We start from the raw sequence: 25916 nt of genomic DNA, 5'->3' as shown, positions 1-25916 counted from the left end.
TCTTCAAAAGGCACCTGGACATGGGTATGGGCACCCTGCTCTGGGTGGCCCTGCTTGAGCAGGGGTTGGACCAAATGGCCTTCATAGGTCCCTTCCAAACTCAGTGATTCTCTGAAATAATACCAATTTTGAAAGAACCAAGAAATGAATGTCTACTTTGTTGTAAATTCCTTTTTCCTGATGTGGGGGTTGAACTGAGAGAGACAGGTCACAGCCAATATTTATTAGAAGAGCTTTTAGTAAAGTAGCTCTTATTAACAGAACCCACCCGCTATCATTAATAGCAGGTAACCCTCCACACTGCCTATGTGTGTCTTCCCTCACGCAGTTCACCCTTGCACTTGCACATCCACAGTTACCCACTGGCACATGGCTGGGAGGCCAACCCAGCTGTTTGTGCCGAGGCACAGCATCGTACTAACTTCCTGGTAACTTCCATACACCTAGACATCTACAGAAACCATTCACACAAGCTAACACAGAAGGCACTTTTATGGCAATGCAGCCTCTCCCATCCTGTGCAATATGCTTTAGCAGAAGCAGCGAGTGGCAGAGCTAAAATCCTGTTATTCCAGATGCAAACCTATCCAAATATAGGAGTTGTGAAAAATCACAAGAGCTGGTAATACTACCAAAGGCAAAATATCTCTAAAATATTCTATTCAAAACAACGTGATAAATGAAGAAAATACACTTCCAGATTTGCTAAAGCATCCTATTAAAACAAATGCTCTCTTAAAATACAGTTAACTTTTTGGCATCCTCCTCCATTGGATAACAAGTATTAATTAAATGTATTGTCCTTAGTTTCCTTAGAATAAATTAATTTCTGTGTTCTTGGAACTGTATTTATTATTTTGTCTTAAAATGCCACCACCTTCTGTAAGGAATAAAAGTTCATATCACATTCAGAAAAAAAAGATTACATCCAAAAATATTTGGAATAGTGGACAGAGTTGATCGTAAACATATCTTAAGTCTAATTAGTCTTGACTGAGCTCCTTCAGTAGGGTCATAGTGGGTAACATACTTTGAAGGAAAAAAAAAAGGGGGGGAGGGCGGATATACTGACCCTGGCCAGTTGAACTAGCTTGTGGTCTGCTTGTCTTTCTCCACAACTTCTGTTTTCCTCAGTTCTTTACTCTGTCTCACTTTCAAAAAAAATAAGAAAAACAACACCAATAACAAAAACCATTTCCTTATATTCCGAAAGCCATCATTAATCCATTTTCTTCTTTTGCTCATCTTAAGCGAGCTGCTTACTTCTTGCTTCCCAGTATAATCATGGCCTCGGGACCGCTTTATCCAAACTCCATACAGGGTTTTAAAATAACATCTTAAAATATGTTGTAGAACCTACAGCTGCATACAGCCATCTCCAGATCTGAACATTAATGCTTTCCAAAGTAGCTCTCACCAGGAAACCCAGAGTACATTACGGCAGAAATTCCAGCCCTGCTTTCCTGCCGTGCTGTGCGCTGTGGTAGCAGCACCCACTTCGCTCTGCTGCAGAGATACTTAATTTAGGCAGCATTCAGCAGCATTTAGATAGCAGCGATGGAGGACATGTATCACCCGTGGTAAGTGTACTGTAATTTGGAACCCCCCACAGTTCACCACGGATGCCCTGTGTCAAGCCAGAGGACTACAAGAGGTGTGCTATCCTCACCACTTGTAATAAACCCAGTGCCTTGAGGAAGGCACGCTTTGACTGCCAGTGCTACAGCTCCTAAAGCCTGCTCCAGCCCGCAGCGTAAATTTGTGAACCAAACACCCACACAAAAAAGTTTCTCAGAAACATCAATAAAAATAATATTTGCACTTTCCCCTTCCTCTCATGCAGCTGGTATAGGCATGAAAGACGTGAAAGAATTAATTTCTTGAGGTATACTAATTTTTTACCATGTCTACAAACATCTTTAAGCTAAGTAAGACTTTTGAAGCGATGCACAGCTGATCATTGAACAATTAACAACTGACTTTTGAGAACGGCTTAATTCTAACCAAGTTATTTTAAAGACATTTGTAAAGTAGGTGCAGTCAGGCCAAATTGAAAATCTGAACACATCCAGGATCTGTGGTGCAGTGGTTACGCATTACAGCATTATTCTTGAGCTAATAACCTAAGCCTGAACTTCAGGTCTGAGCTGATTTCTATCTCACTGCCTGAAAGGGCGTGTATAACCCGTATTTGTCTAAAGACCACCACACGGGCCTTTGTGTTGTATCCCACAACACAATTTCCAAATTAAGGAGGCTGCTAACAGACAGCCGTGGGTTACTTACACTCGTTTAACCTTTGAGAAATTGTTACTTGTAGGTGGAGTTTCAGTATGTGACAGCAAATAGCTGGTAGAATTTTGAGTCTAGGTGAATCTGACCTATGCATTCAATCACGCTCTATTCCGATATGAAAATGTAATTATTTTTTTTTGCATTAACTTGGAATATATGCATTCCATGACCATGGAGAAGCAATGACATTATACACATCATGATATGGGGATATTTTGACCTTCAGAAATATCAAGCTATTAAATTTTCCACACCAGAAAACCATGTAACAGATTAAGTAAAAAAAACATGTTAAATTAAAATAAAGAAAAAAATAAATAAAAAATTAACTCATCTGTTCATATAAATACTGAGAGGTTTATAAAATCTTCTGATGAAATTTTGGAGGCAGGAATCTCACACAAAGGTTTAACAATACAATAATAAAAAAATGGTTTCCTGAGAAGTAAACCGGAAAATAATATATCTGCTCAGTTTTATTTCAGACCCTTTCTAAAACTGCTTTCTGCATGAGGAAGGCAAGAAATCCTGTGAAATGCAACTGTTCCACTTCATGCTGCTATTCATGTCAAACACTCTGACATGTCTTTCAGAAGGTGCTTCCTCGCGTTGTCAGATTCTTTCAGTTTCTTATTTCCCCCCCTTTTTTTTTTTTTGTCGTCTAGAAATGCCTCTTCTCTGGCACTTCCCTGTTTTTAGTGACTTTTTTTTTTTCCTTTCATTGAAATTTATATAAATGTAAGCTCTTCAATCAGCAACCATTTCTAACCAAAAGATAATTCTCTAATTTTCACCTCAGCATCAACTGCCCTTCCTCTAACTCATGTCTGGTTGCTTTCAACTTTGTGCTCAGCTTGTCCTGGTCTTTCATATATCATTCATTATCTTCTGTTGGCCAAGCCATGGGTATTCTTTCATGTTCATTCTCCTGTCTTTTTTCCTTTCATTAGATTAAACCAAGCACTTGTTATTCTTTCAAGCTTTTGATGCCCTGGCTGGTTTCAGAGGGACTAAATAATTATTTTTATAAATTGACATGTAAAGCATCAACTTCAGACTTATATGACACAGCTGGCTCAGTGATTTACTACATATTATGATAATTCCTGTTATACTAAACAAGCTGAGTCTTCAAAGTATGTTGGAATTGCAAAAGTCAGTAGGAAAAAAAATAAAAATCAGCTACTTAAGTACTCAAAGAAAAAAAAATAAATCATTAAAAGTGTAGGCAATGAAGCGTTTCAATGAGGCAAGCCCAGGAGTGTGCCAACAGATAATGTCTTTTCAGAAGGAAAAGTCAGAAGAAATTTGGCACAGTCTATGCATATATTTTTGAGATGTGCAAAACTGGTATATTAGAAAGACTGATTAGTGCTAGAGGAATGCTTCTACATAAGACATACAGAGAAAAAAAGTAAGGAAAAAGAAAAAAGTTGTTCAATATTAATTTAAAAAACCTACAAATTTTCTGAATTTCTACATGTCAGACAAGTCTATCACCAGTTTAAGGACTAAGGAACTTAAGGACTGAAACTGAAAGCATAAGAAATCTGTTGTAAATCGTACAGGAGTTGAAACCGATAATTTGAGAACTACACTAGTGAAACTACACAAATGTAAGTAATGCTATTTGGCATTAATTCTGCTTCCACATTATTTGAAAGAATAATTGCACAGATCTCTCAGGGCTTTTAAATCATTGAAGCTAAAGTGGATCATTTTGTTATTTAAAATTAGTATTCTGTAGGAGGTTTAGAGTTTATGTCAGGTCAATAAATACTTGGACTTCATTTCTTTGAGAAGAACATCCTTTTGGGGTCCAGCTGTATGATGTGCACATGCATGAAGTCAGCTTCCACTGCAAACTGAGTATTTATCTCTCACCTGGATCTTCGTTTAGAAAACTAGCATGCTCTGGCAACTGCTCTGTGCACTCTGGAAACAAAGGATGTTTTTTCTTAATATTTATAAAATTATCACTTGACATAGATGTTAAAAGATCATGCTGCAATAAGATGGTGACTGCTGTTTTGTTTTTACGTTCTCTTTACTGCTCACTGCTTCTTCAAACTTTATATTTAGTTAAACCTTTTCAAGCCTGTGGCAATGTCTGAAGAGCTTGTGTTAAAATTAATTAAATCTTTGAAAATGTTTAGCCACAGTCCTGCTGTTATCAAGTTTTCTCAAGAGTGACATCAATAAGAAGAGCAGCAGGTACAGGTTTTCCTTGTGTCCTATCATATCACAGGATTCAAGATATAGATGGATTGTGGTATAGGTTTGTGAAAGACAACTTTGTGGAGGAAAATGTTACAGAAACTTTTAATTGTAAAATTGTTATGATTTCACTGAAAAAATAATAAAAAAGACAATGTATTTTTTCCCTGCTAGGAGCATAAAGGGCCTAGAAGGAGTTAAGAACCGTGTAAAAGCCACGTACCACTAAACTTCAGAACACGAAATAAGCTACTCCGTTTTACCGATTCACTCCATGCAACAAAGAGATGTATGAATTAGCCAAGCTGTCAAAGGAAGCAATGGAAATTAGGAGAGTTTATTGATTCCAAGCAATGTATGTGGCATTGTACAAGAAGCACGAGCGTGCCTTGGCTTATTAACACCGGATACAGGAGCAAAAGCAAGCACATTGCAGAGCCCCTTTGGCTCCACACATACTGACCATAAAGTAATACATTCATGATACAGTGCATCCAAGCCAATAAGCCATTTCCAGATTAATAGCAGTAGTCCAATGCCATCTGAACATAGCTACTGTGCTTCAGGGCCTGAGTTGACAAGTCCTTATATTGCCAAGCTGTTGCTTTCTTTGCATATCTTACCCTGAGAGGAAGCCTCTACTGAAATTAAAATAAATAAATAAATAAATAAAAATCACAGAACTTGCCTTCTTAACTAACTGACCTCTTTCCACAACCAGAATGGAGAGACAAAGGGACGACAACCATTTTTAAAAGGACTACAGGAATGGGTCAACAACCTATAATGCAAAGCAGCACACAATGAGTGCCACAACAGTGTGTTGTTCCTGTCTTGTTCACTGAACAATATTCAGCTTCTGAAGTGGTGAGTTAAGAAAGTTGTCAATGTTTCCAGTGATGGATGCCAGAGGTGGAACAGAAATGACTGCAAGACTCCCTTTGATTTCATAAGGGTAAGAATTGCACTGAATTCAGAAAGAAAAAAATGAAACGGGAGTGGATTTCATGGGAAAAAGTTTGTGATAATATAATTAAAATCTCTATGCACAAGGGAACAAAGTTAAGGATGAATTGGCTTTTGCCCATAGGCATTTCCAGATTTGATTGCTTCACTCGGTTGGTTTAGCATTCTTTCAGCTGAGTTTTGTGCGAGCATATTTTCAACGTTTTCTCACATGGAATATAACCAGAGGAAAAAAATGATTTCAGTATATAACTCAGTGAAGTCAGTGGAATTATTCCCATTCAGGATATGGATCACCATCAAAAATAGTTGAATATTTAAAACCTGTAGAAATTAGATGAAATAACTATTTAATAGTAACCTAAATCCTGGGTATGACTCTTCTGATTGTTACTATAAAATGCATGGATTCACAGGTAAAACAGGGCAAACAGTTATCATGTTATCATACCTAAACCCAGGATATATGTCTATGAGATGCACATTAATGAATAATTAATGCAATGAAATGCAAATAGGCAAGCAGCCAAATTGTCATGGGTCCATTCCACTTTGACTAATTCCATTTTGTCCTCAAAAAGCTTTTCCAAGGAAAATGCCACTGCAACTGCTTTGTTGTATGGGATAGACGGTCTTGAAAAATCAGCAGTTTCAAATGGAAGGAAAAGGTTTATCAGAGTATTATAAAATAACTATTTGAAGGTCAAGCCTGGTCTGCAGTATGTAACTTGATTTCACCTTCTCTAAACGACAAAGGCTTTCATGTAAAACTACACGTCTATGTTATACGTAAATATATATGTTCTGTACTTAACAAAACACCTAAAATAATAATAATGAAAACTTCCTATTTTTTTTTTTTTTTAACAACTCTGATATGGAAATAGATCTGACTCCACAATGAACTGGATAAACTTCATAAAAGCAATGTCCTTTCATCTGGGTATATTATTAATATGAAATTTCATGTAACATTAATTTTCATATCATGACAGTCATAAAACAAAACCAAACCAAAAGAAAACAAACAAAAAAAATAGATCTACAACTCTGGAGGTGAGCCATAAACAAATTCTGGATTTCCCAAAATGAATAAACATTTTCAAAGTTGATTGTTAAGGATAGCAACACTTGCTTCTATTGGCAATGGTAACTGACTTTGGTAGCATGTTTCTTTCATTTTATTTTATAGTGGGCCTGTCAGGAATTTTGGTTAAAACATAAAAATGTAGAAAGAAATAAAAACAAGGAGAAAAACAGCCAAAACAACTGCTGATTCTTGTCCTCACTTTAAACTGTGCATTTAACCTGATACAATTACGTTCTTTGAGAAGGCCTGTTGTTAATATAATAAAACATGTAATTTTTACTGCTCTTGTTCAAAAAGATTCAATTGTTTTCAGGCACTTATTATCAATGAAATTATTTTCAGGAAAGGGAGCTATATTTTGTGTGTCCTACAAATCTTGCAGTGATTTAGTTGTTAGAAACACTATTGCACTGATGTAAAGTGGAGAGGATAATATCCTTCTTCCACATTTCTTAGCTTAATTGTCTTACTGCAACTGAATATGACACGCAATGTAAGAGAGATTAATGATGAGAGAAATCTAAAGTCAGCAGCCTCAGGCAAGATAGTTTCTCAGAACTGGCTTTACAATCTCAAAAGAGACACGATTAACCTTAAAAGAGTTTGATTTTTTTTTTTTAACCTCTTCCTTCTTTTCTGAGGCAGCACTACAAAACTTGTTTTTCAAATCCTTACATACTCTGAAGAAAACTTCCAGCTTTCCAATTTTTGAACGGATTTTGAATTAATTTAAGCAGCATTTTAGCCAACCATGTTAGGCAGTGTCAAGAATTTGCTAAAACTGGTAAGGTTTTTTTTTTTCCTTTTTCTTTTTTTTTTTAAACTTTTGTTGAGAATATCCCTATCGCATCTGAAGTTTCTTCACTAGATTCAGCTCTGTACTAAAACAAACAAAATGGGATCTAAGCCATTAAGAGCATCAATAGTAAAAAGTATTTTTTTGCTCCTGTCCCTAGAGACAGACACCTTCTGCCCCCACCCATTTCTCTTCACAATGCACTTCTGTTGTTCCTCTTCCCTGGTAGGTTGTGCCTAGTCCCTGGCCCCTGCTCTTCCTCTTCACACATACTCCTAAATCACACTTCTTTTCTCATCAGATAGATATTAGGACATTGACAATTCATCAGGTTTCTCTCCAAGTCTCAGCTACGTGGGCAGCCCACCCAGGTCTTAAGAGAGCTAAGCCTGAAAGAGAATAGTTCGGTGTTACGGTAATGTGAGTAACAGACTAGCTGAAGTGATGGAACAGCGGCTTCTGACATACAGCTCGGACTGCTTCCCCGGAAAACTAATCCTGGAATGGATCAGATGTTGCCCAGAGAGGTTGTGAAGTCTCCTTCCTTGGAGATCTTCAAGAGCTGCCTGGACATGGTCCTGGGCAACCAGCTCAGGGTGGTCCTACTTGAGCAGGGGCTTGGACCAGATGCCTCCAGAGGTCCCCTTCCATTTTGTCTTTCTGGTTCTCTCTCTGTTCCATTCTGCCCCTAGGTTCTACTGAAGGATATGTGCCCTAATTCTCTTCCTCATAAGGTTTCCTAATTTTTAGCAATATCTTTGGTATTGTGTGGAGGGATTCACCTCATTTAAGCAATTATTTGATTATGTTTTGCTTTATACACAAGATACTAAAAATTCATATAAAAACCTTTGGAATGCTGAGAGGCTTTGCAAATATTCTGTCAAACAATTTTGAAGAACAAGGGACAAAATACTTAAAAATAAGAGAATGAGAAAATAATATACTTCATATGACCTTCCCCCCCCCCCCCCCTTTTTTTCTCTCCAATAACCTTGTTCCACATTGGCCAATAGGAAAAAAAATAAAAAGTATAATCAGTTACATATAAAGAACTTCAAAAAGCTGGAATCACATTGATCTCCATTAGTATAATTAATATATACTATCTCAAAGTCTAACTGTGAGGGCAGTTTTCAAAATGGTATCTGGTAATTTGGTACCTAGTACTTAAAGTTGGTGCTGGAATCAAAAATAGCTTTAAAAATAAAATTGTTATATTCCATTACATTCAACATTACCCATATTTTTGAGTCCTCAGTCTTGGAGGAGAAAAAAAATTCTATGCATAGGCTTAACAAAGGTCGACAAATTTTGAGATTTTACCAGCATGTTGAAGCTCTCCTTTGTAATACAGTGTAAAAGGAACAACAATATAAAATATAGAATGGCCAGATCAAGGAATTCTCTCTTACTGGCCTACTCAGGGAATAATTAATTGCAAGATATTAGGCACAGCAGTTCTGCCTAAAGCATCTGTTCTATAGAAAAGTGATCTGCTACTACAGTATACCAAAAGTTAAATATGAGACAATATCATGCTATCTGTGGAAAAAAAATAAGCTCTTTAGTGGGATGTATAAACAAGAACATAAGGTATAAGATATGGAAAGTCATTCTTCTTCTACATCCAGTGAAGGCTAAGGCCACACCTGCGTACAGATTCAACTCTCCATGTACAGAGAGTACAGAGGAGAGAGTGATCAGAAATCTAGAAAACATGACCTATGAGGAAAGACTGAAAGAGGTATTTTCCATTATGTTTTAAAAAGATAAGAGTAACAGGACACAACACAGGCACACAAAAGGTGCTGCTAAAGGGAAGGAATAAACTATTTCCGATTTCATATGAAAAAAATAATAAGCTTACTGCGAAACAGGGAAGACTCAGGTCAAACATTAGTTGGACTTTTAACACTAAAGATCATGAAACAGAGGAACAGACCTGCAGGTAATCTTATGACTTTTCCATTGGAAGAATTGAAAACCAGGTTGAAGTGAACATCTTCTCAGGATCGTTGACCCTGTAGGGGCAGGGGACAAGCTGGGTGTTCTGTGCAGTTCTTTTCTTGCCTTGTTTTTTTCTGAAAGAGTATGTTCTGTTCATTACAGTGATCTATTAGCTATATTGTGAATGAATGTTAGATTGGTCCTCATTAGTTAGTTTACAAATCTGTGTATTTTCTAGTTTATCAGGATAAGAGGAATCTCAATGCAGTACAAATAGCTTAAAATAAAAATAAATACAAGTTTAAAAGGTCCTTTAAAGAACTCATGAAGGAATATTTCAGGACACATAATGCAATACATATTCAAGCAATTCCTGTGCTGGTTCAGATTAGACCAAATGAATTAAAAAGGAAAATGGAATATCATAATTACAAGCAATAATGAACTTCAGCGAGCACTGTGGAAAACACCAAAACCTAAATAAAGTACCTGCATTGTTTAAAAAAAAAAAGATTCATTTACAGACTACAGCATGATGCTTACTTGAAACTCTCTATTAAAGTTAAAGCAACGTGAGACCAAAAAGAGCAATGTTGGATAAAAAATTTAATACCACAGCAAAAGCAATGGACATAAAAAAAGATTTTTGTATGTGCAATTCTGCATTTTATTTTTATAAGCTTAGACCTGACTGAGATAACAATAGAAATGCAATTTATCCCTTGCTTATAGACAGGCTGTGGAAATAAAGCCCTGGTTTGCTCTTTCATTGGCCTTAAGTGATTAGCATCTACTAACACAATAATTTTGTTTCTAAGCACATCACTGATGTTATTTCTGAGCACACCACTGTTGTTATTTTTATTTAGAAAGTTTCTCTATTCCCAATGAATGCAACTGTGACTTATTAGAAATACCAAGTTTCAGTGAAGCTTGGAATGCTACGGGTGGTCTTCACCTAAGGTGAGCAATAAAAACAGCTATTAGGATGTCCTTCTTTGGTTTATCTAAAACAAAGGAAGACATTGTAAAGATCATCATGATAAAAGCTGTAGTAAGAACTTAGGTAAAATATGAGGGTTTTTTCTTTTCTCCTTGGGAGTTCTGCCTGGGTAGTATTCCTTGCAGCCCTTAATCACAAATGATGGAAGAAAAACAGAATTCTGAGGAATTGTAACAGGATTGAAGGGAAAAGAAGAAATCAAGATAATTTATTTACCTCCTCCCTTGAACTATGACTTGGACAGCAGTGGGACACCCACTAGCATTTCATTCAGGAATGCTAACCCTTAAAATATGTAAGCTTAACACTTTTAAAAATACACATATTATTAATATTTAAGACAATTTTAGTAAAATGAGGTACCATGAAAATAAGGTATAGGATGAAGAACTTTCTCCCTAGGACAACCTTACATTCTGTTTTTATCACAGTTAATGCCACTGAGCTAAGAACTCAGATACTGCTCACAACATTTACACTCCAGTCAGCCCCATTTCACCAGCCTCTCACTGCTGCTGCAAAAGCATACAGAAACTGTGCTGATTCTTCTGACTGGAAAGGACTTTGAGACCACGTCTACCAGCAACAGAAACTGTGTGAACAGCTCACATGAAACCCGTGTATAAATGTTTCAGAAGTACGTTATTATTTTAATTGCTAAAACACAGCAAAACTGGTAAGAGATGGTAACTGAGAGATTTTGTGCTGAAAGAGTTGTATTGGTACAACCGAGGAGACAGCTACTGATAGTACCGTGACAAAATGAAGCATTCAGGTGAGGAGGGGTGGCTTTAATTCCAGCGGGTCCCCAGAGAAAACCAAACACTGCATAGCTCCCTAATTTCCACCTAGTGAATCATCCATCTAGAAATAAGCATCATAGATAGTGTCAAAGAGGTAAAATCCTGGACTGTCTTCAGTGACACATGCTTCTCTCTGTTGCCTATAAGTACGGGACTCAGATACTTTAAAAAAAAAAGGGAATTTGAATCAGAAGTTGTGATTATATTATACTCATAATAAGACAACCTAGAATCATCCTAAAAAGGTCAGTGTATTAATTACAAAGAAGAGAGCATACTATGATTTTCAGTTTCAGAGTTTGGTCCCCAAACCATCTGCTGAACTTCCCTAAAGAAAGGAAAATCTATTTGACTGTAACGGACAATGCCTATTTTATTTGTCTACTGTATGCAATGTTACATTCTTTTAAAAGACTTTGGTTGGGCAGATGCAATGATGGAAGAAAACTCCTGTTTGTCTTCTGGTGGCTGCACTATCCATCTAGTGAAGAGCATGGAGCAAGGGCAGGACTGATGCTCCCCGGGGAGCACAGAGAGGCTTCCAGCATGGGACCAGAAGGGGGACAGACGGACGCGGTGAGGTCAGCTAACAGCCGACGGTACAGTCAGGCCTCAGGCAGCTATGGCTGTCAGAGCACAGACACTGTGGCAGGCCCTAAGGAAACAGACTCCCCAGGGATCAAGAAGGGACCGCACACAATTGCTACAGTGCAGAAGTCGACTGAAGACTTCTTGGCCTGGGTGCAAGATGGAAAGAAAAGTACCCCTGCCACCTGCAAGGCCATTGGAGCAGGAGGGAAGTTAGCTTGGGAACTCCGTTTGTTTCAGTCAAATCACTTCGACATTTTTATATTTTCAAATGCTGTTTGCTCTAATATCAGGTCAGAGAAAGCTAGCTTTACAATGTCAAGACCCTTGACAGCATTTCTGAGGTTCCCATTAAAGGTGCAGTATAGGTCACAAGGTACGCAGCAAAAGGTCTGATTGACTCAAGTCCCTGGATCTTTCCTCTCCCTTTCCTTTTCCAACTGATTTTGGGATAGCATTCTTCTGAAAAATTGCTTAAGAAGCTACAAGGTTATACATATACTTCAGTAAAAGCAATTGTTTTGCATCAGTAAATTTCTCTACATGAAATTCCAGAGTAAAAGAAAGGTACTTTCTTTGAGAAGATTGACAAAAAATATTGTAGTTGTGTGTAGTGTACCTCTATTTAAAGCTCTGTTCTTATTCTAAAACCATGTTTTATGTTAGGTTTTGTGATTTATGTATGTTATATATACATTTATATTTAGTATATATATTATATATACTATTTATGTATATTATATATATCTCAAATGTTTTGTTTCTACTATAACTATACTCCTCCAGTGTGAACAAGGATTTTTATGTTCTCAGTTATTTGGAATTTCTGGGATTGTCTGCTCACTGTGGATGTAGAGAAACTGAAGAATTATTTATTGTCACCTTGGTCACCACATTCAGAAAATACAATAAGAATCCGCGATAGCTGTTTAACAGAATAATGAACGGTTTGGAAGAACAACTCTAATACTGTGAGCTTTCAAATACTGCATCTGGAGGTCAGTTTTGCAGAGAATGTAAATAGATAGTGTGTGGAAATCAGCAGATTGTTAGCACAATCTGGTCTTATGTATTTATATATAAAACTGTTCATACATAAGAGCTCTTCAAACTCTCAAACATTTGTGGAAATGAAGTGATACTTCAGAAGTTTTGAGATAAGAACTTCAAAGGCATTGAAAAAACACTTTGCCATACCATACAAGAGCTTGTAACTTCCAACACGTGCATTACCTGCAGAATCTAGAAAAAACAGCTTAAGGACCTGTCCAAGACCAGCCACTTGAATCGTACTAACACCAGGAAGAGGCCTTCAGCAAACACAAAAGATCTGGATCACATTTTACCCACAACAAAAGCAAGTGTGCCGAAAGCTACGAGACAGCATAGCCTTTCTGCTCTACGAAGTCAACACAAACAGAGGCTAAACAAGGTGAAGATTTCCTGATGTACAGCAAGGCCCAGCACTGATCCAGCAACAAGAAAAAATATAACCAGCCACATTTTTTCAATAGGTCACCCTAAGGTAGGAGGTTTGACAATGTCTCACATAGTTGGTGAGAAAGTTTCCTGTTGATATTAATTTTCATTTAGTACTTTGGTAACTTCATGCTATTTCTGGTGTTTTCCCGCTAAAGCATGAACAGCTATGTATCTCTGAAGAACACAGAAAAACAAATGAAAATGGGGATTTACTGTCATTTAACTAATGGGTATTTCTAGTACCTTTTATCAAAAATAAAGTTTAAATATCGCTACTTAAAATTAAATATATACATATATACTATTAGCATTGTAGAAACTTTGACATCATTCTAAGCAAATTGAGGTGTGACAGAAAACTGAGAAACCCAAGGAAATGTAAGCAGACATTTAAATCCCTCTTATAAGCTTGAGGAGCTTACCTAGCACAGTAATAAAAGAAAGAAAGAGGAAAAAAAGACAATTGAGGCAGTGATAGGAACAACTGTGCATTGTTAGGCAGGATAATAAACTCTCTAGTAGGGAGAAGAGCACACAAAAAAGCTTTTTCTAGATGGAGTGGGTGCCAATATATTGTTTTCCTTCAGGTACCTCTTACTCCCTGCTGTAGGATACAGACTTAAAACGACTGTTGCTCCGATCAAGCAGAACAGCTCATAGGTCCAGAAGCAATGCTCCATAGATTCAACAAGAAACATCAAAAAGTTTATCCCTCCTAAAAAGCAAAAACAAAATCTGTTCTTTTGTTCTCCCGTTGATGTTTCTTGTGACATGAACTTGTGCTGTGAACGGTCCTTCTGGGAAATACTTGCAGGAGAGCATAGAAAGCAAGCGGAGCAGCCGTAACTATAATCACCAAAGAAAACATGGTCATACTGATAGTAATGCCTTCTCATTTCAGTAATCCTGACTGCAGAAGCTTGAAAAGGTGCAACAGTTCCTGAAAAGTCTATTACAAAACTGAACCCGTCCTGCTATCTTGTCACAAAGGGGGAAAGTATGCAGTACTTGTCAGAGCCTATGGCAAATTAAATCACCCATTAGCTTCTTCCCAATCCATCCCTTGACAGAGTTCTTGCCAGCAAACACTCAGATGTTGAGTAGCAAGGAAAAGAAGAGCAAGAAGAGGTCTTTTAATAAGCAAGGTATTTTGCCACCACATTTTAATAAAGCCTCTGACAATTTAAATTACTACAGGTGATTTCAGTTTAAATCCAGAGTTTTCAAAGTAAATGCATATAAAGCACTAATCCATCAGAATGAGGTTAAAGGGGATAAAAATCCTACAACTGCAGTTTTAAATTACTAATTAGCTACTTAATAAAACTATTGCAGCTGTTCTTTTTGCTAACCATTAAACTATAAAGATATGAAGACAATGAAAGGAGAATGACCTTCTATATGTCAAAGAATATTGCTGAAGGCATCTGCAGCTAATGGGCCTGTGCTTGCTCGTGCAGAAAGAGTAAATAGGTTTATTAGCTTATTCAGCTGGAAAATGCTTAGCAGCTACTGGTCATCTGATAACAAATTTAATTCATAGTTCATTTAGCTATAAAGGGAACTGATTTTTTTATACTGTTATTCAAATGTCCTGAAACATAATCTGTACCCAGAGGGGGTTAGACAGACTCATGAACCCTGGAACAAAACGTTATCTACTTATTCTGACCTAGTTTGCATCCTGTACCACCACATGTGAGTTTCTTACAATTGAAGCATTGATTTCCTAGGAAAAGATTAGCTCGTATAACTAGAGATAACAAATGGAAAAATTGAAACTTTCTTGAAATCCATACAAGCCTTGTTGCAAACATACATCACATAATTATGGAATTTATGAAAAAACAAACACTGTGTAAAAATATTCTGTTGTTCAATTTAAAGCAACGTATTTTCAGAGTACAATTTTCCTTCCTTTCAAAAAACACTTTTTTGATTTTGTTTGAAATTATCATCCTTATGTTAACTGTGTTGTACTAGATGTTAAAACAAGATAGGGTCATGCACACAAATGTTTGCCTGTAGCTAATTCAGTGAACCCTTCCCAACCACTGATCTTCTGAGAACTTTTACTATACGCTGAGGCAAGAACTACTGGTAAGAAAGGGGAAATGAACACTCAGGACAAAGGTACAAATTTCTCCCTACTCAAAATATCCTCATAAATTAGTCACAAAAATCAGTGCTACAAGTTCACCTGTGTTAATTTATTCCCTACAGAAGCCAGGTCAACAACAAAGACTAAAGCAACGAGAGAAGTTTTTGATAACAGAGTTCAAATGTCACCGTGTTATTGAGGTACCAGAAGACAGTCAAAATCTATCTAAAACTAGTGCTAAAGCATATTTTTCTTCGTACCATATATTGTTCATGGAAGGAAGGAAGGGATAGAAAAAGGAAATAATCCTATATAAGTAATGGGTGATTTCCTTTACTGACTTTTTTTTTTAGTTTATTTTTTTTTTTATTAAAGACATTCATTTTTAAGCCAGGTATCACTTCTCTCACTCCAGTGAAATCTTAAATGTTCACTTTTTGTTCCAGTAATAGGTTTGTTCATTACTGTTTGCTTCTTCTATAGGCTTTTTAATGTCAATAATAACTCACAGAATGGGTGGAAAAAGTAGAAATATTTTTCTAAATTTCCAGAATATTTACAAACTACATTAATTAATTCTCTGGCCTAATGTATCAATAGGATTTTGTAACTATCTAGTATTCTGGCAGTTGAACAGCCATTCTGAATGTTTCCACATTTATCCTCATACCCATCAAGTAATCCATCAGAAATTTTCTTATAACACAGAAAAGAAAATTGGGTTTGCTGAATGAAACTGCTACTGCTTATCACAGGCATTTTTATGATGGATTTATTTCTACTTTATTTATCATAGCTTTAAAACAATTGAAGGAAGACCCTTTAATTATCTTTACAAAACTGTGTGAAAAAATATCCCACTGATAAATGAAACTGAGAGGTTGGATTACAATCAGTCTTCAGCACATCTTTAGATATCAACAGTGCTGAAACCTGGTGTAACAGAAAGGACAGAATTCATTTGTCACCCTGTTTGTCACAGCCTGATCTTCAAACAGGGAACAAGAGGAGCTCTGTTATTTTCTGGTTTAGCTCAGAACAAATCTAATAATGCTAGTCTCACAAACCCTGTGGCAGTGTGAGCCCTTTACATGGGTTACGAGGGATTGAGCCCTGCTACCGCAGCCGTATTTCCTTTGGTTAAGTTGGATAACCCACAGATCATGGTCACCTAGGATGTTCTTTAATCTTCACTCAAGAAATGGCATGACACTGTTCTATGGCAGTACTCTTTTTAGATCTTAAATGGGTATATGCGCGTGTATTTTCTTTTCAAACGGCTGCAGTAGTAACTCATCAGAAGAAATGAAATGTTCAGACTACAGCAGTGTCTTTTATGTGCTTTTAGAGATGTCTCGTGGCTCAGAGATGTTTTGCATGCAGACTGCCAGGTTTAAACGCCCACATGAAAAACATAGTTTATATGTGAATCACACACTGCAGTGGAAAAAGCTCATCAGATTTCTAAAAGGGATTGTATTTTTGTAGAAGTAAAGATGCATTAGTCCTAAAATATCAGCAGAGGACAGTAATAAATATATCCTATTTACACACATCGCTCCAGCTCCACACAGCCTGAAGTCAGTCAATGCTCTGGTGCTTGTTTTTCCTATTAACTACCTCTAAATGAATAGCTTCCCACCAGAGGAACTATAGCTAAGAGGAAATGGCAGAGTCTGAAGTGCAGATACACCTTAGATTGGCTGACTCAAGAAGAATTAGCAATAAGCTAGAAGCTAAGGTCTCTGTTCACCAGCAGAAGCCTCATCTCTTACAACCTCTGCTAAGGGAATGAAATGTTAGGTGTAGCATAGGTATGAGCTTACAGAAGAGAGATGAATAATATAGGAATTCAAGGAGTGGAGAGCTGAAAGAGAAAAAGAAAAGGAAAAACTTCTCTGAACATGATGAAAAGGTGAAGAGGAGAAGAACAAGCCAGCCTAAGAAAGAAGGAAGGTCATGTCATATTCTGTTTATTTTCTGTTGGAAAAAATAATCAGAAAGACACTGTAAAAAGAGAGAGGTGGAAGCTTTGAGAAGCAATTCAGAAGCATAAAGGTTGCTGGAACTGCGGGTATGGCATTCATGTGTGCTGAAGATGTAGAGCTACTGTATTCACATGCATTTGATCATAAAACTCACAGAGCAATAAAATCTTTTTCTTGTTGCACCCTGCCCTTTTATCATACCTAGAAATGTATTTGAGTTTGGTATTTTTTTTTTGGCTTATTGCCTTTTGGCTTATATATGTTAGACAATCTTTATTTTTTTTCCCCCTTCATCAACCTGAAAGCCTGAAGAAGCCCAAAATTAAACTGATGTGGGAGTTTCACATCTTGTAAACAAGCTAAGCATGCGGTGGTCCTTTTTAACTCCCCCACGTGTTCCCTGAATATACTTTATGGAAAGAAGAAGAATTAGGCGAACAAAACAGCTGAGTAACTACACTAGGAGAACTAATACCAGGCACAGTTTGGTTCTCTGGAATCCTTAATAGAGACTACAAAAATATAAATACCTAAAAATATTCTATGTAGCTTGCTTGTTTTAATTCACTTTCTTTCCCAGTATGAAAGATTTTTTTTCAGTCTGATATGAGTAAGTATTTGTTGGACTCTGAATAATTTAATCGTTGTGTGAGGCTAAACACTGAGGAGCAGTAATAACTACTAACTAACTATTTCACACTATTTTATTAATCAGAAGTTTATTATTGCAAACAAATCTGTTCTCTTAAAAAAAAAAAAAAGAAGTGGAAAACAAAAAACAAGGTATTTTAGCTTTGGCACTGTGTATCTATTTACCAGTATATGAACTGTATTATTGCAAAAATTTCAGCTCTCGTTAAAACACTGAAGTAGAAAACAAAACCAAGATATTTTAGCATTGGCACCGTGTATTTATTAACTAATATTCTGAATTGTTCTTATTTTTTTTTCTTAAATGTTTCTCATGACAATTTTTTCCCTTGTGGCAAAAAAAATTTCTTGCCCCAGTCCAAATCTTGGAAGTTCAGTGCATTTCACACCAAGCTGTTGAAGAGTTATACAATCACTGTTCAAAAAAAAAAAGGTCCGTAAAAATTACAAGTAGGCAACAAAATCATAGGCATTTAAACACAGTCAGCTGGCTCTCAGTCGATGAGAACCTTTATTTTCCTTGGGGTAAGAAAATGAGGCTACTTATCATGTAATATTCAGTCAGCTAGGACTGAATATTTTGAATGGTATTTCACACAGCCTTCAATAGTCTGAAAACCCAACTGAACCGAAGTAGCACTGTTCTGAGGATTAAGAATTTATGAAAATAAAGCCAGGGGATAAGACAGTAAAGACAGAAACTCCCAGAATATAATTGCCTTTCACAATTGGCTAGACAAAAGAACACTGGAACTTACAAAACAGAATACTGGGTTCTTATCAATAATTTGAGCATTATACCAGACTAATTTCACAAGTTTTGTTCTGCCAATATATTCCACTAATTTTTGTGAAACTGCAAGAAAAACAGCTCAACGTCCAAGTGATGAGTGATGTTCCTCAGGGGCTGGTATTGAGACCAGTGCTGTTTAACATCTGTATTGGTGGCATGGGCAGTGGGATTGAGTGCACCCTCAGCAACTTTGTCGATGATACCAAGCTGTGTGCTGTGGTTGACACACTGGATGCCATCCAGAGGTACTTGGACAGGCTTGAGAGGTGGGCCTGTGCAAACCTTGTGAGGTTCAGCAAGGCCAAGTGCAAGGTCCTGCATCTGGGCTGGGGCAATCCCAAGCACAAATACAGGCTGGGTGGAGAATGGATTGAGAGCAGCCCTGAGGAGAAGGACCTGGGAGTGCTGGTTGACAAACAGCTCAACGTGAGCCGGCAACGTGCGCTCGCAGCCCAGAAAGCCAGCTGTATCCTGGGCTGCATCAAAAGCAGCGTGGCCAGCAGGGCGAGGGAGGTGATTCTCCCCCTCTGCTTTGCTCTCGTGAGACCCTACCCAGAGTGCTGTGTCCAGCTCTGGGGCCCAAAGCACACGGAATATGTGCACAAAGGACATGGAACTGTTGGGGTGAGTCCAGAGGAGGGCCACAAAGATGATCAAGGGGCTGAAGCACCTCTCCTATGAAGTCAGGCTGAGGGAGCTGGGGTTGTTCAGCCTGGAGAAGAGAAAACTCCAGGGATACCTTATAGATATTTCTAAAGGTACTGGTACCAACAGAAAAGCTGGAGAGGGACTCTTCTCAGAGACTGGAGTGATAGGACAAGGAGGAATGGCTTTAATCTAAAATAAGGTAGATTTTGACTAGATATAAGGAAGAAATTCTTTATTCAGAGGGCAGCGAGGCACAGGAACAAGTTGCCCAGAAAAGCTGTGGATGCCCCATCCCTGGAAGTGTTCAAGGCCAGGCTGGATGGGGCTTTGATCATCCTGGTCTAAGTGGGAGGTGTCCCTGCCCATGGCAGGGGAGTTGGAATTATATGATCTTTAAGGTCCCTTCCAACCCAAACCATGCTATGCCAATGAAAAAATGTTGAAGGAAAAAAAAAAAAAAAAGGCAACAAAAAACCCCAACCATTATTTATGAACATTTTATGTTTCAAAACAGTAAGAAGTACAGGGAGGCAGTAATGTCTCACATAATGGAACTTTTCAAATATTTTTATAGACAATGAAAACACACACATGATAGAGGTATTTAAAAATCTTAGTCTTTTTAATGCAGTATATACTGTACCAGAGGGAAGATTAAGCAGAACTGTGTCTAATGTTACTACGCAACACCCTGCAGAAACAGCCTCCTTTTGCCTAAAATGAATTTCTAACCAAACAACACTTGAAGAAAATCTGAAAAAGATGTGAGTATGTGGAGGTTTTGAGGAATTATTTGAAGGTCTATGTGGTGTCTTATGTATTCACCTCGAAAAAATGCAGTCCTCTGAATGTAATACAATTGCTACTATAATGAACAGAGAAACATGGCCACATTTTTAAGAGCACAATATAACCTTCCATACCTCTTCCAACCACTATTGATTCATCCTACGTATTATCCGTTGGATCACTGGCAGGATTATTGAGGTCTATTACCAATTTTAAATGTAGAAAATTAGGATGATTTAATGGGATAACCAAAGGCAATGCCCTGTTTGTGGTGTGAAAACAGTTCTGAAGACTGATAATAGTCTGGGTATATAGAGCCTCAGATTAGGAAATTGTCAGGAAAAAGTATCCATTGTTATTTGGAGGTTGTCTTTAGAGGTCACTCTGCATCACCAGGTTAGCTATGTTATGAATTTGCTGGATTGTGTCAGAGAGAGTGAAAAACATGAAAATGTATTTTTACAATAGAACTATACCTACCAGGTGTCTATTCCTGATTGAGCAATCATGATTACAGCAGGTGCCTTTCAGGGTTAAAGCACAGGAGGATAGCAAAAGCCTTAAAAGACAAGCACAATGTGGTATGAAAAAGCCCAAGGGTAGGAACACAAAGCACAAATGGTAAATTAATGATCATTGAAGGAATATAGCTCTGAGAACAGGGCTGAACCAGTCTTAGGCCCTAACAGAAGACAAGGAAGATGCATCCAAGACACAAACAACCTAAGTTTAGTGAAAGTACATGGAGGTAACAAGAATGTTTGAGAACAGGCTGCAGAAACGGGAGCAGAAGAAGAGGGAAGACGAACTGCTCCAGCAGTGCCTGTCCTAGTTAAGTCTGCTTTGCTTGATCAGCACCCAGAGGTCTTCCCTCCCCTGTGGCAGAGAAGGCAGCACTGCCATTCACCACATTTCACTGCTCCAACTCGGCAATTGTATGTTGTGTTATCTTTTACTATATAACTGGGCTAAGCAAACAAAAATTTTAAAAAGGAGCGTGCCTCTGTTTTCTGCTTCAATTTTCCCACATGACAAAGTAATTGATACTATGGCAGTGAAACATAGTAAGGTGGGATGCAACAGGTGAATAATGTTGTTGGGTTACTTATGGAGTCTATTTATCCAAGGACTTCCTACTGCTCTGAATAGTGACATCTGCATCATAACTATGAAATCATACCTGAACAGCACCTAGATCCTCAGTCAAAAGATATGGAGGTGTTAGTAACTGCAAATGGGGATTACCACAATACCTGAGCCAAAAAGCTCCTTTTTTAAAGCTCCTCAGAAACCACAACAATAACTACAAGGCAATTATTTTACCCTGAAAGCAATGCAAATAATTCTCTTGTTTTTGTCAAATGTCAAGTTTGCAACTGGACCTTTGTGAAGTATTCACAATAGATGTCTTTAGGTACCCAGACTTCCTAAACTGATCGAAAGAAAAATAGGTACCTGAATTAGGGTCCTCCACCTAGCCTCTAGGAAACCAGCTCTATTTCTTGACAATGTTCGAAGAATAATGAAAATAGCTAACTTAGGCACTTAGAAGTCTAATGTTAGGTCCTAGGAATACTGCTTTATGTTTCCAGGTTAGAGTTATTATTAGTTCAATGTATACAATATAGAGTATTTGCTGTAGTATATGTGCAGTATTCTTTGGTGTCAGTCTGTGTTGTCAAACAGCTATGGATCGATGTTTCTGCCTTTTCTGAAAACACTCTCAGGAAAAACGTGACTAGAAAATGAAAAGCAAGTTTAATGAGCAGATTTCTCCTGCATCCTTCAAAAAAAAATAAACTGATCAAGTCACAACACCAAAGATGACATTTTAGTATTCCTGAAAAAATAAATCTATCTATAACGTGCCAGAAAACAAGAGGGTGCCATTCTACACTTACTCAATCACAACACACTGTTTCAGGGTCACTTTTTGTTACCTGAACAAATGAGGTTTTCTGGCTCATCTAGCTGAGTGTTGAGCAGCAATATACTGGAGCTTGAGCTTAGGAAGATTTTTAAGGGTCTAAGTTTTGTGGGTCTTCTTAGGTAAGTTTTTTATTCTAATTTATATTGAGAACTTTTCAGGAATTAGTAAGAAAATAATTGCTACTTGCTAGGAAAAAAAAAAGTATTGAAATCTCTTTTGTAAAAGGATGGGTGTCTGAACAATGAAGCATGTTGTGTTGAAAAGTGGTACTAAAAATTACCTTTAGAAGTACTTTGCTGTAAGTCACAGTTCAGCTATGAGTGTTCCTGCAAAAACCTACAGGTATAATTTTTGTATTGCAAAGTGATCTTAGTATATATTTATAATAATTAAGAGTTATCATGACAATACCTAAATCTCAGAAAGAAATGCCAAGGTTACAAGATGTGACAGTGAAAAATAAGCAGGCCAGATTCTGCTATTAACACCAACTTTGGAATTACCATGAACATAGGCTTTTTGTTTTCAGTGAGCATATCTCCTTAATACTGCACAGCAAAACACAAATGATTAACCTGATCTCACATGTATGTACAAAATTTTAACACATTTTCCTTTAAAAGCAATATACTATAGTTCCTCTAAGATACTGGATCACCTATTAGTAGCATGCCTCCTCTTCTACTTACGTTTCTCTCTCTGAGAAACAACTGTTGCAGTAAGTAAAAGAAATGGCGCTCAGAATCTGTATTTCTATCCCCTCTGTCTGTGTGCAGGGCATTGGTGCAGAACAGACTCTTGTTCCCTGTCTTTTATGTAGGAATCTCCTTCAAAACTTGAGGGCCTTAGAGAAACTGGTAGGACTTAGAGATCTACACCAGTAAGTCTGTCTTTTGGAAAGACAGTGATTTTTTTTTTGTCATATTGATGCATCAAATGCCATGGCGTCTAAAACTGTGCATTGTCTCTACTGGGAAAGGGCACAGACGTGGATGCTTCCACAGAACGTTTTTTTTTTTTTTCAACTAGTTGGCTGTTTTCAAGCTATTCTTCCATTTACACAGATTCTTTGTGTCTTCTACACTAACGGAGACGGCTTTACTCTAAGTGAATGCATTACAGGAAAGAATCCATGAAGAACATAATGTAGTTAGTTATATACCAAATATATACCAGAATTTGATATTGAAAAAGAGTAAAAATAAAATGACAGTGAACGTTGTTGGCCATTTGAAAAAAGTGTTAGTTGCCAGTAGACTTATTTAAAAAAATAATCTGTCATGTCACATTAATATTGCCTTTTTCCTTGTCATTTGCTTCTGAACAGTTAGTTAATAGAAATGAATACAGCTTGCTAAGCATCTTCAAGAGCAACAAGGTGAAAAAAGAGGTCAAATGATAAGTAGGAACAAGCCTTAGGTACTATTCACCATGGAAGAAAAGGACGATTTTCTCTTTTCCATGCCTGAATATGAAAAGGGTTCCACAGGTTACAGTTACACAGGTGAGGAGAGAGTAATTTGGACATAGTGGAAATCTTATTCTACAGATGCAATAAAATCTCTTGTATACATGCAAATTAGGAAGGAGAGCAGAATGATGTTTGTGATTTTGGGATTAATATATTTTAAAGGAAACATGCCGCTCTATTAATTTGAATTTGTGTACTGATTTATTTATTTAGCCCATGTGGTTGCATTGCCCAAAACAACCCAATGTGTTCCTCCTCCTTCTTCCATTCCTTTCTCAAAGATTCAGGATTAAATTTAAGCATATAGAACTCAACAAGCTATTTGTCTGAACAAGGAAATTAATGAGCAAATAATCTTTCATTAAAAGCATTTCTGAAATTATATTAAAGATTTCTTTGACAATATTCTTGATTTGTGTCAGTTACAGCTTTTGCATCCTCAGCCGGCAGTTCATTAAATGGGGAAATCACACAGTCCATCAATCGTTTGACTGAAGGAATGAAAAATGGCAGGCTGTTATCACATCTGTTTATTATTATTTTAATGTGGAATGATCAGCTGCACTGACAAACAAAATTCATTGATGGTTAACATGAAGAAGGCACAGCTTGTGAACAGCTCAATAGGAACATTTGGGGATCGTCCTTGCTGCCATTTGAATTAACGAAAATTTTGCCATTGAGTTCAATAGAAGCAAGACCAGATCCTATACAGTGCACTCATAATTATGCTAATATAATTTGAAATTTCAGTGATAGAAAAGTAAATAGCATAGTTAAATTGGTTTAGCACGGATAGAAAAATGACGTACCCTCTCCTGAGCTCCTAGAACTTCTGCTAATGAAATACATCTATCTACTTAACTAAATACATATATATATGTGGATTTATATATTATATTCCAAAGCCTTCCAAATATTTTTGTTTGTTTGTTTCAGAATGTTATCACCTGAGATGTAACACTAGATTACATTCATGAACATTTTTAAATTTTAACTTGTCATATTCTGTCAAGGTCAACAGAAACACACTTTTCCAGAGAGACGATACCACTGCCATGAGATGGAAACCACTTTTTCCATTCCAGAATTGAGTACTATTTCTTTAAAAGGTCTGTCTTTTCTTTCTCTTAAGGATTAAAATCAAATTTAAGAATTGGCTAGCCAACTTTCCACAATACAGTTTTATTGGTACAAGACCTTACAGAAATCATGTCATATGCAATAAGCATAGGAATTTCATAATTGTCACAAAGATGTAGAGGTAGATTGCAGCATTTTACAAAACCAGTTAAAATGGTTGCTCAGTCGTGCATCTGTGGCCACTGTTTCTCTGCCTCCAAAAGCTTAGGCCTTTCAAAATCATCACTGCTTTTTCTTTTTTTCTTTTCTTCTTTTTTTTTACTTTTTTTTTTATTTTTATTTTTTTTAATGCCATCAAAATACAATTGCTAATCTCACACTCTGTTTTACCACATTCCTCCACATACACCCTAATTCTCTTCCTCTTCGATCCTGTTTCATACTCAGTTATTTCTGTGAAACCAAAAGGTACTGAAGTTTTTTTATGTTTTAGGTCCTATATACAGGTCAGTACAATAGTTGACTGCTGCTAGGCAATCACCAGAAAGGATGGCTAGTTTCTAGAAGAAACATCTTTCTCCACAACAGGTGAGCAATAACGTAGTCACAAGCCACCTAATGAGGTAGGTGAGATAAGAGGAGTGAATGGAAAGTTCCACCAAGTTCTGTTTTCTGTTTTTTAGTCCCATGCAGACTAGAGCACAGGAAGCACACCAGTTTATTCACTAATCTGCTTACTGCTTCAAAGATACATAGGAGTATGAATACGGTAACTAGAGAGAAATGCTGAACAGGTATTCAGAACAGAGCTACATTCATTTCTAAAACTAAAATGTATTTGTAGACACAAATTAAAAGACTTTTATGAAGAATACTTTAGTGAAATCAAACACAGCAGTTGCTAGCTTGAGAAAGAGAGAAGTTAGGTTACTTGGATTTTATGATTGTTGTGTCTTTGTGAGTTTTTGAATTTATACTCTTTCTATTACATTAATTCAAGATAAATGTGCATTTTCAAGTTGGATGAAATGAAAGGCTTTTTTAAATCACAAATTAAATTAAAGGAAGGAAACTGGAAGTACTGTTCTGGATACTAGCTTAACTGATGGCTGCCAGTTTTTCTGTTCTTGCGTATGTCACTTGTCTATTGAGTTTTGCTCCCTCTGCTCCTCAAGTTAATGAAACAATCAGATTTTTCTTTTAGAAATATGACTGAAAATATAGTATTGCCTGGATCTACTCATTCATTTTCTCTTTCAAGACGTTCAGGTG

The 25916-nt window shown here is 37.0% G+C and overlaps 1 protein-coding gene and 1 long non-coding RNA gene across 2 annotated transcripts in view; one reads left to right on the top strand and one right to left on the bottom strand.

Annotated features, from left to right (window-relative positions):
* Nucleotides 1-25916, bottom strand: part of DLGAP2 (DLG associated protein 2) — a 465089-nt gene that overhangs the window by 168980 nt on the left and 270193 nt on the right. The window lies entirely within an intron of this gene.
* On the top strand, nt 1082-24898 carry LOC310895967. Its single transcript, XR_014581078.1, has 2 exons — nt 1082-15323; nt 15414-24898. It is a non-coding gene; the product is annotated as an uncharacterized lncRNA (long non-coding RNA).

This window comes from Anser anser (genome assembly GCF_964211835.1).
Source record: "Anser anser genome assembly, chromosome: 3".
NCBI classification, from domain to species: domain Eukaryota; kingdom Metazoa; phylum Chordata; class Aves; order Anseriformes; family Anatidae; genus Anser; species Anser anser.
The sequence above is the reverse complement of the archived record's forward strand: the minus strand, read 5'-3'. Positions and strand labels throughout refer to the sequence as shown.